The sequence below is a fragment of the Taudactylus pleione genome, unplaced genomic scaffold, assembly GCF_031769625.1.
Source record: "Taudactylus pleione unplaced genomic scaffold, aTauple2 ptg000201l, whole genome shotgun sequence".
Classification (NCBI taxonomy): domain Eukaryota; kingdom Metazoa; phylum Chordata; class Amphibia; order Anura; family Myobatrachidae; genus Taudactylus; species Taudactylus pleione.
In genome coordinates this window covers 36,139,752-36,150,000 of record NW_028284603.1, presented here as the reverse complement: position 1 = coordinate 36,150,000, position 10,249 = coordinate 36,139,752, and positions in this window count along the sequence as shown.

Sequence of the window (10,249 nt, the reverse complement as noted above, 5' to 3'; positions counted from 1 at the left end):
CCACTTTAGAGGCTATGTTTAAACAAATGACAGTTATGAACTGATTGGTTGGTACTGTATCTCTCTCCACATTATCTCTCTCCAAGCTTTGGTAAATCTCCCCCTAAATGTTATTTTGAATTTCTTTTTTTGTCAAGAATTTTTTTTTTCCAATACATAAACATTTCTGTGGGGAGCAGTAAAATTACACTTTAGGTAATTTCCCAGATCCAATTACCAGGAATTAGAATTACCTTATGTTTTTATATCAAAAATCCCATTTGTCTATACAGTAACTGCCTGATACTGAGTTGGGAGCAAAGCAATAAAGAGCTAGTAACTTTGCAACTTGGCAAAACCATGCACTGTGTAAAATGTGCAGACAGATTTAGATGTGGGAGGGGTGTGTCAAATCTGTAGTGCAGGACAAAAATAAACTGTCCAGCATTTGTGGGCTACATGCAAAAGCAGCCAATATTTACCCTTCATGCAAATATAATAAGTGTTTGTACCCCTTGTATTGCAGTATGATTTGTTCCAGAACAATACTTGGATATTTTTTCATAGCTCCCAGCTAAGACTCAGCCCATAAATGCTTCATGATTTCCCTTTTTTTTTAAAATACCCTCTTCTATCTATCTAAAGTGCCCCTACCATAAGTTGAAAGATGAAACACGGCATCCTATCCCATGTTATTTCTATATAATATATATAAAAGCAAGGCTTTATGAAAAATGCATAGCTAGATTGTATTGAACACAAAGGGTCAGTCATGTGCTACACTTCTCTAACACTTGAGGAAAAAGCTATTTTCCATTTTACCCCGGACAGTTCTAAGAGCAGCCATCTGCAGATTCTGTAGTGATGCAATTATAATAACAGAAACAGGAGGTTGCTGCGAGAACATAGAAAGTGAATCACTTCCTTTCAACAACTTGAAGACTAATATTTCACAATGTTCTAAAACATTTCTAGAAAATTTAAAATTTCTACTTAAACTGTTGATTTAACCATAGCTGTATGTATATCTTATTATAGTCTGTATCTGTGACACACATGCAATTTATAGACTTACAAAGACACATGTTGATTCCATATTTAAAGAAATACTGTAAAATCCACAATGTACTACAGTGTACAGTATATGTGACAGTCCTTATACCCTAATGGGAGTACAGGTATTTGCAACAGAACATTCTCTTCCTGTGTACTGATCCCATATCATCCATATGACATTGCAAACTGCCCTGTGCAATATCTTATAATAGAACTAATGATAATATGTCTCTTCTCCATAAGACTAAATGGATTTCTTCATGATAAAATACCTGTCTCAAATATCAGTAGTTGTGATAAATGTTACATATACATTTCTTTTAAATAACTGTTTTGAGATATTATACAAAAATCAAGATAAATACAGTTACAATTCATAAATATACATAGGGGGAGATGTATCAGAGCTTGGAGAGATATAAAGTGGAGAGAGATAAAATACCAACCAATCAGCTTCTAACTGTCATTTTACAGGCTGTGCTTGAAAAATGACAGGAGCTGATTGGTTGGTACTTTATCTCTCTCCACTTTATTTCTCTCCTTTTTTAACACAAAGAGTTTTGCGGAGATTAACAAAACAAAATAAAATAGATACAACTGAGAGAGAGACTTGATAAATAAAAGAGATGGCACAATTTGAATCTAATACACATGTATATACAGTCAGGTGCATAAATATTGGGAAATTGACAGAATTTTCATATTTTGGCCTCTATTCACCACCACAATGGCTTTGAAATGAAACAAACAAGATGTGCTTTAACTGCAGACTTTCAGATTTAATTTGAGGGTAATTACATCCAAATCAGTTGAACGCTGTAGGAATTACAACGGTTTCTATATGTGCCTCCCACTTTTTAAGGGGCCAAAAGTAATGGGACTATCAACTCAAAAGCTATTTCATGGACAGGTGTGGGCTATTCCCTCATTATTTCATTATCAATTAAGCAGGTAAAAGGTCTGGAGTTGATTCTAGGTGTGATATTTGCATTTGGAATCAGTTGCTGTCGACTCTCAATATGAGATCCAAAGAGCTGTCACTATCAGTGAAGCAAGCCATCATTAGGCTGAAAAATGAAAACAAACCCATCAGAGAGATAGCAAAAACATTAGGTGTGGCCAAAGCAACTGTTTGTAACATTCTAAAAAAGAAAGAACGCACCGGAGAGCTCAGCAACACCAAAAGACCCGGAAGACCATGGAAAACAACTGTGGTGGATGACAGAAGAATTATTTCCCTGGTGAAGAAAAACCCCTTCACAACAGTTGGCCAAATCAAGAACACTCTCCAGGAGGTAGGTGTATATGTGTCAAAGTCAACAATCAAGAGAAGACTTCACAAGAGTGAATATAGAGGGTTCACCACAAGATGTAAACCACTGGTGAGCCACAAAAACAGGAAGACCAGATTAGAGTTTGCCAAACAACATCTAAAAACGCCATTACAGTTCTGGAACAACATCCTATGGACAGATGAGACAAAGATCAACTTGTACCAGAGTGATGGGAAGAGAAGAGTATGGAGAAGGAAAGGAACTGCTCATGATCCAAAACATACCACCTCATCAGTGGTGATGGTACTGTCATGGTGTGCGCATGTATGGCTGCCAATGGAACTGGTTCCCTTGTATTTATTGATGATGTGACTGCTGACAAAAGCAGCAGAATGAATTCTGAAGTGTTTCAGACAATATTGTATGCTCATATTCAGTCAAATGCTTCAGAACTCATTGGACGGCGCTTCTCAGTGCAGATGGACTATGACCCGGAGCATACTGCAAAAGCAACCAAAGAGTTTTTTTAAGGCTAAAAAGTGGAATGCTATGCAATGGCCAAGTCAGTCCCCTGACCTGAATCCAAATGAGCATGCATTTCACTTGATGAAGACAAAACTGAAGGGAAAATGCCCCAAGAACAAGCAGGAACTGAAGACATTTGCAGTAGAGGCCTGGCAGAGCATCACCAGGGATGAAACCCAGCGTCTGGTGATCTCTATGCGTTCCAGACTTCAGGCTGTAATTGCCTGCAAAGGATTTGCAGCAAAGTATTAAAAAGTGAAAGTTAGATTTAGGATTGTTTAGTTTGTCCCATTACTTTTGGCCCCTTAAAAAGTGGGAGGCACATATAGAAACCGTTGTAATTCCTGCAGCGTTCACCTTATTTGGATGTAATTACCCTCAAATTAAATCTGAAAGTCTGCAGTTAAAGCACATCTTGTTTGTTTAATTTCAAAGCCATTGTGGTGGTGAATAGAGGCCAAAATATGAAAATTCTGTCAATGTCCCAATATTTATGCACCTGACTGTATATATATATATATATATATATATAGAGAGAGAGAGAGAGAGATTGGGAGCATCAGCAGGTCCTATGATGTATCTAATGGTCCTGAGAATTTGATATTTTCTCCTGTCCTGAGAGGCCATTTTTGTGTTTGTCAAAGCTCTCAGTTTCTCATTCAGATGAATGGGAAGTTCACAGGAGAATGGCCTTGAGATCCCTGCCCATGCAGGAGAGAGATATTCTGCCAAGGGCCGATTAGATTCTTCAAGGCAGCTGCCAACAAGCTACATAGACAGAAAGCGAGTACTGTAAGTAACTTTTGGTCTTTTATTTTCTCACTTAGGTTTATCAAAAACCAAACTTTTAGCTTTCAGTGGAAATAGATTTTAATTATTACTTTAATTAGGAATATACTGAAAGCCGCCTTTCTGCTGAGGAGTATTGATGATAATTAAGTAGCTTCAAAACATATATTTAGGATTCATTACATGCCTTAGATTGCTTACACTACACTCATTAGTACACATTTTGGAATCAAACATATATGTGTATGAGATTATCCTAGTGAAATGTGACCTATAGGGACTGACTCAATTACACAACTCTATTGTAACCCATAACAAGTGATAGATTCTATTTGTTTGTTACAGCAAATTAGTGCACAGAGTCATGTGATAAACCCCATGGTGTAGTCATTTGGCAGGGAATCAAATATAATGTATAAAAATCAGAACATCAAAAAGTTACATATTTGCACAAATTGTTTACAATTGTTATAATTTTATTAGTAGAAATAGATGCAATAAAATAGTATGGGAAATTTCAGCTACTATACAATTAACAATTTAAAATAGTTTAAGCCAAAATGAGAAGCAATGGAGTATCCATTTGTTTGCTTAAACATGTGAAAATTGTAAGAATTGAATGCTACAGTAGTTAGCACTTTAACCGAAAAAGTGCCGCTACTCAGATAAAACTTATCAGAACCTAAATAAAGGTACAAACTGATTAAATTGTATTAATGACTGAAATATTTCCCTGATTTCTTCCTGCTTCTGGAACTACTGTAGTTATAATAATTAAAAATTATACCAAAAACACTGGCAGTAATACACAGTGTTATGTACCATCAGAAAAAAAACAATGACATTTCTGCTTTCACTTGTACAAATAGTACCGAGCACAAACCATGCAACAAACTACCAAATCACTAGAGTGTAAAAATCCCAGATGACACATATATACTCTGTATAATTTTTATATACACAATACCAAATAAGTGCATGGCTTGTCTCTTAAAATTTCAAGAATATATTTTAAAGTACTGTGTGAAATTGAAATTGTTGCATTCCTATCAAATCTGGATATTAAGAATTAACCTACAGGCCTGAAGCACTAATCTGGAGTGCCTAATATACCAGAGAGTGGTGTTTTAAATTAGAAACAATTATGTAGATTTTGATACTGTATTGAGATTATTTTTTTACAGTTCAGCATATAAAATAGCATTGAGTATATGTATTCATTAGAGCTACAATATTAAACTATTTAATCTCACTGTGTTGACTCATATTTCTTCAAACACATATATAAATAAACACATAATATATGTGTGTACTATGTGGTATATATATATAATTTGGATGACCAATCAAGGACTTATAGATACCCTTTTACAAGAATATATCTGGTACGCAGATTTACTAATACCAGCGTGTTTGTATAAAGAAATACTACACTATATTATTCTTCTCTCCTATCTGGCTCTGAGCCTTTTTTCCACTATGGTCCTCTCTGGTACTAGAAATCCGGGTCCAGCATTATCCACATCCATCCAACAGAACCTTCAGATAAGCCTTAAAGAATTACTATTTGGTACGCACACCACTTTTTGAGCACGGGCACATTTGTTATTAATTTTATCACACTATTGGGCGCTTTTCCTCTCCACCCTATTATATATATATATATATATATATATATGTATATGAATTTTATATATACTTTATATATATACATATATATATATATATATATATTGAAAAAATAAAAGGTGGAAACAAGCGCTAAATAGTGTAATCACGTTTAACAGGTTCACGGTCACGCACTACATATATATATTATGCGTACCGTATTGCCCTTTCCTATAGGCTTATAGTATGTGGTCTTTTTTGGGAAGTCACCTCTGGTCCCCCACAACAGTCTGCGTGATTAGAGTCACAGATTCTCACCAGGCCCAGTCCGTATAGAGAGAGAGAAAAAAACATACATAGTGTAACAGTCAATACAATTTTATTACACACGCCACAAACACATAGAAACAATTACATTAAAAAGGATTTCAGAAAGCTTATCTGATACTGGCCACAAGTCAGTATGCGCAGGTCACTCTGTCCTCAACGCGTTTCGTCCTTTTGCTCATATAGCTGGACTTCATCAGGAGGATAATGTGAGAGAAACACTTACCCTAATATATACTTTAATTTTAATTGCTTTAGGCCCATGTATGGCTTAATCGGATTTCCGGTGGGCGCCGCCATTTTGGACATTACCGCGCATGCGCGAGATTCCCAAGTATCGCGCTATTTATTAGCAGACTTCCTTCTGCTTCTCCTCTGTTGAGAGCTTTGCACGTCACCGGGCAATATGAGCTCTAGTGATCGTGAGTCATCGTGTAGCTCTCAGCATCTATTTACACATATCAGTGGCCATTTTTAAGAGGCACACTCAGTTAGTATGGCGGACGCCATTTTGTTGTAGTACAAAGTTTATATATATATTAGTATAGCTTAAAAATGGGATTTGTTTTGCAGGCAGAATGTATATTTCTGATTAAAATAACTAGGCTGATTAAAAATAACAGCATTACCATTAGATATCACCCTAAAAGATAAATATATACACATAGCAAAGGAATATTAATAAATACAATAAAAATACAATAAATACATATATATTTCCTAAACATTAATAGTAATTCATAATACATATATATAAAAAATTTTCATACATGAAGAATACTCTCTAAATTATAAAAACATAAAAATACCACCCTAATGTTATAAAAAGGCTGCCAGCTCATAACTTTCATTAAGACCATACAGGACTAGAGTATTCAAAGTAAAAATCCAAAACATTTCACGTTGTGACATTTTCTTCTCTCTGTCACCCCCCTTTCATTCAGTTGTATCCATTCAATAGCCTTATACTTCAGACCTATTGGGTCTCCATTATGATATTTGGAGAAATGTTTTGGTACTGAGTGATTATCCATTTAGTTCTTAATTGCTCTAACATGCTCCTGTATTCTAAGTTTGACATTCCTTTTTGTTTTTCCTACATATTTAAGATGACATGGGCACTCTAACATATATATAACCCATGTGGAGAGACGGTTCATTCTGCTTTTTATGTTATATGAAACCGTATTGTTATAACTAGTAAAAGAAGTGTGATTGTTACTAACAAATTTGCACATATTGCAACTTGTACACTTAAAAAATCCTTTCGTTCTAAGAAAGTGTGTGGTGCCATGTCCTAAGGGTTTTAAAGTGCTTGGTGCCAAATGATTCTTCAGATTTCTCACTTTTTTGAAAGCTATATTAGGTCTAACTGGTATAATTTGATTAAGAATCGGGTCAGCTTTTAAAATATCCCAGTGCTTGTTTAGTATTCTTCTAATTTATTTCTCTTTATTATTATATTGTGTCACAAAGACAACATTCTTATTACTATTTTCCTTCTTTTTGTACTGTAATAGTGTATCTCTTTCCACCAGATTCACTTTCCTAATTGCCTTCTGTATAGTTTCCTCTGGGTATTGTTTTTCTCTAAATCTGTCCGAAAAAACCTCTATTTGTTGTTTACATATATTATCATCCATGCAATTTCTACGGATTCGACAGAATTGCGAATAAGGGATATTAGTTTTCCAGTGGTTGGCATGGCCACTTCTAAAATGTACATAGCTATTTGAATCTACATGCTTTATGTAGTTTCGAGTGATAATCCTTTGCCCTTCGCCACTAATCACAAGGTCCAAATATTCAATTTCATCATGACTAAATTTCAATGTAAAAGATAAATTATATTCATTAATTCTCAAATATTCCATAAAGTCATTGAATTCCTCTTCTGTGCCATTCCATATAACCAGGATATCATCTATGTACCTAGCAAATAATTATGAGTTAGAATAAATATCATTAAAAGACAGATACATTCTTTATGTTCACTGTTGAGGCTCTCGTCTTTATCCATAAATTCTCGACAACTTTGAACCCCCTTCTCATGTGGAATGGACGTGTACAACGATTGCACATCGATTGTAGCCCATTTATATGAAGTTTGCCATTGTACATTTTTTAAAATCTGCAATATGGCAGTTGTATCTTTAACATAGGATTTTAATGTCTGTACGTACTTATTTAAAAATCTCTCTACATATTCTTAGCAGCCTGATGTTAGGGAATTGATTCCCGCCACTATGGGGCACCCAGGGGGATCGGTCATACTCTTATGTATTTTGGGCATATGGTAGAAGATAGGAATAACGGGATTACTTTTAATCATAAATTGATACTCATTTTTAATAATAATATCCTTCCGCATAGCTTCTACCAAGATGCACCTTAGTTCATCCACAAATTTCCCTGTGGGGTCTTGTTCCAATTTTCTATATGAATCTGTATCTCCCAGGAGTGTATTTGTTTCTTTTATATAGTCCTCCATGTTAAGTATAACCAGTCCTCCTCCTTTATCTGCTGACTTAAAAATTAACTGTTCATTTCTTTTTAAACTTTTTAGGGCTCCCTTCTCAAAGTTAGTCAGATTGGATTTCCTCAATTTCTTATCCTCTAAGGCATTAAAATCTTTCTTAACTAGGTCATAAAAGGTCTCTATTTGTGTACTCCTAGATTCCAAAGGGTAGTACTTGGATGGGGGTTTGAGACCTTATTTAGATATCTCTTCATAATTTTTCAGTATGCCTGATTCTTTCTTAATAAAGTGTCTCTTCAGTGTCAAATTTCTAGTGAATTTATTTAGATCAACGAACATCTGAAATTTGTTCATTTTGCAGATAGGGGCAAACGAAAAACCTTTTTTCAGGAGCGACACATCTGCTTTAGACAATATGAGTTTCGAGAGATTGAAAATACCTTGTTTCTGGAGGGTCTCATTGCTAACTATATCAGACTCCTTCTTTTCAGATTTCTTTCTTCCTCCTCTTGTCCCTCTTCTCCTCGAAATCTTCTTTTTAGTGGAGATGCTTTTACTGACTCTTCTTTGAAAAGATATTTTGTGTATCGCTCCCGATTTGGACCTTGTGATTAGTGGCGAAGGGCAAAGGACCATCACTCGAAACTACATAAAGCATGTAGATTCAAATAGCTATGTACATTTTAGAAGTGGCCATGCCAACCACTGGAAAACTAATATCCCTTATTCGCAATTCTGTCGAATCCGTAGAAATTGAACGGATGATAATATATGTAAACAACAAATAGAGGTTTTTTCGGACAGATTTAGAGAAAAACAATACCCAGAGGAAACTATACAGAAGGCAATTAGGAAAGTGATTCTGGTGGAAAGAGGTACACTATTACAGTACAAAAAGAAGGAAAATAGTAATAAGAATGTTGTCTTTGTGACACAATATAATAATAAAGAGAAAGAAATTAGAAGAATACTAAACAAGCACCGGGATATTTTAAAAGCTGACCCGATTCTTAATCAAGTTATACTGGTTAGACCTAATATAGCTTTCAAAAGAGTGAGAAATCTGAAGAATCATTTGGCACCAAGCACTTTAAAACCCTTAGGACATGGCACCACACACTTTCTTAGAACGAAAGGATTTTTTAAGTGTACAAGTTGCAATATGTGCAAATTTGTTAGTAACAATCACACTTCTTTTACTAGTTATAACAATATGGTTTCATATAACATAAAAAGCAGAATGAACTGTCTCTCCACATGGGTTATATATATGTTAGAGTGCCCATGTCATCTTAAATATGTAGGAAAAACAAAAAGGAATGTCAAACTTAGAATACAGGAGCATGTTTGAGCAATTAAGAACCAAATGGATAATCACTCAGTACCAAAACATTTCTCCAAATATCATAATGGAGACCCAATAGGTCTGAAGTATAAGGCTATTGAATGGATACAACTGAATGAAAGGGGGGGTGACAGAGAGAAGAAAATGTCACAACGTGAAATGTTTTGGATTTTTACTTTGAATACGCTAGTCCCATATGGTCTTAATGAAAGTTATGAGCTGGCAGCCTTTTTATAACATTAGGGTGGTATTTTTATGTTTTTATAATTTAGAGAGTATTCTTCATGTATGAACATTTTTTATATATATGTATTATGAATTACTATTAATGTTTAGGAAATATATATGTACTTATTGTATTTTTATTGTATTTATTAATATTCCTTTGCTATGTGTATATATTTATCATTTAGGGTGATATGTAATGGTAATGCTGTTATTTTTAATTTGCCTAGTTATTTTAATCAGAAATATACATTCTGCCTGCAAAACAAATCCCGTTTTTAAGCTATACTAATATATATATAAACTTTGTACTACAACAAAATGGCGTCCGCCATACTAACTGAGTGTGCCTCTTAAAAATGGCCACTGATATGTGTAAATAGATGCTGAGAGCTACACGATGACTCACGATCACTAGAGCTCATATTGCCCGGTGACGTGCAAAGCTCTCAACAGAGGAGAAGCAGAAGGAAGTCTGCTAATAAATAGCGCGATACTTGGGAATCTCGCGCATGCGCGGTAATGTCCAAAATGGCGGTGCCCACCGGAAATCCAATTAAGCCATACATGGGCCTAAAGCAATTAAAATGAAAGTATATATTAGGGTAAATGTTCCTCTCACATTATCCTCCTGATGAAGTC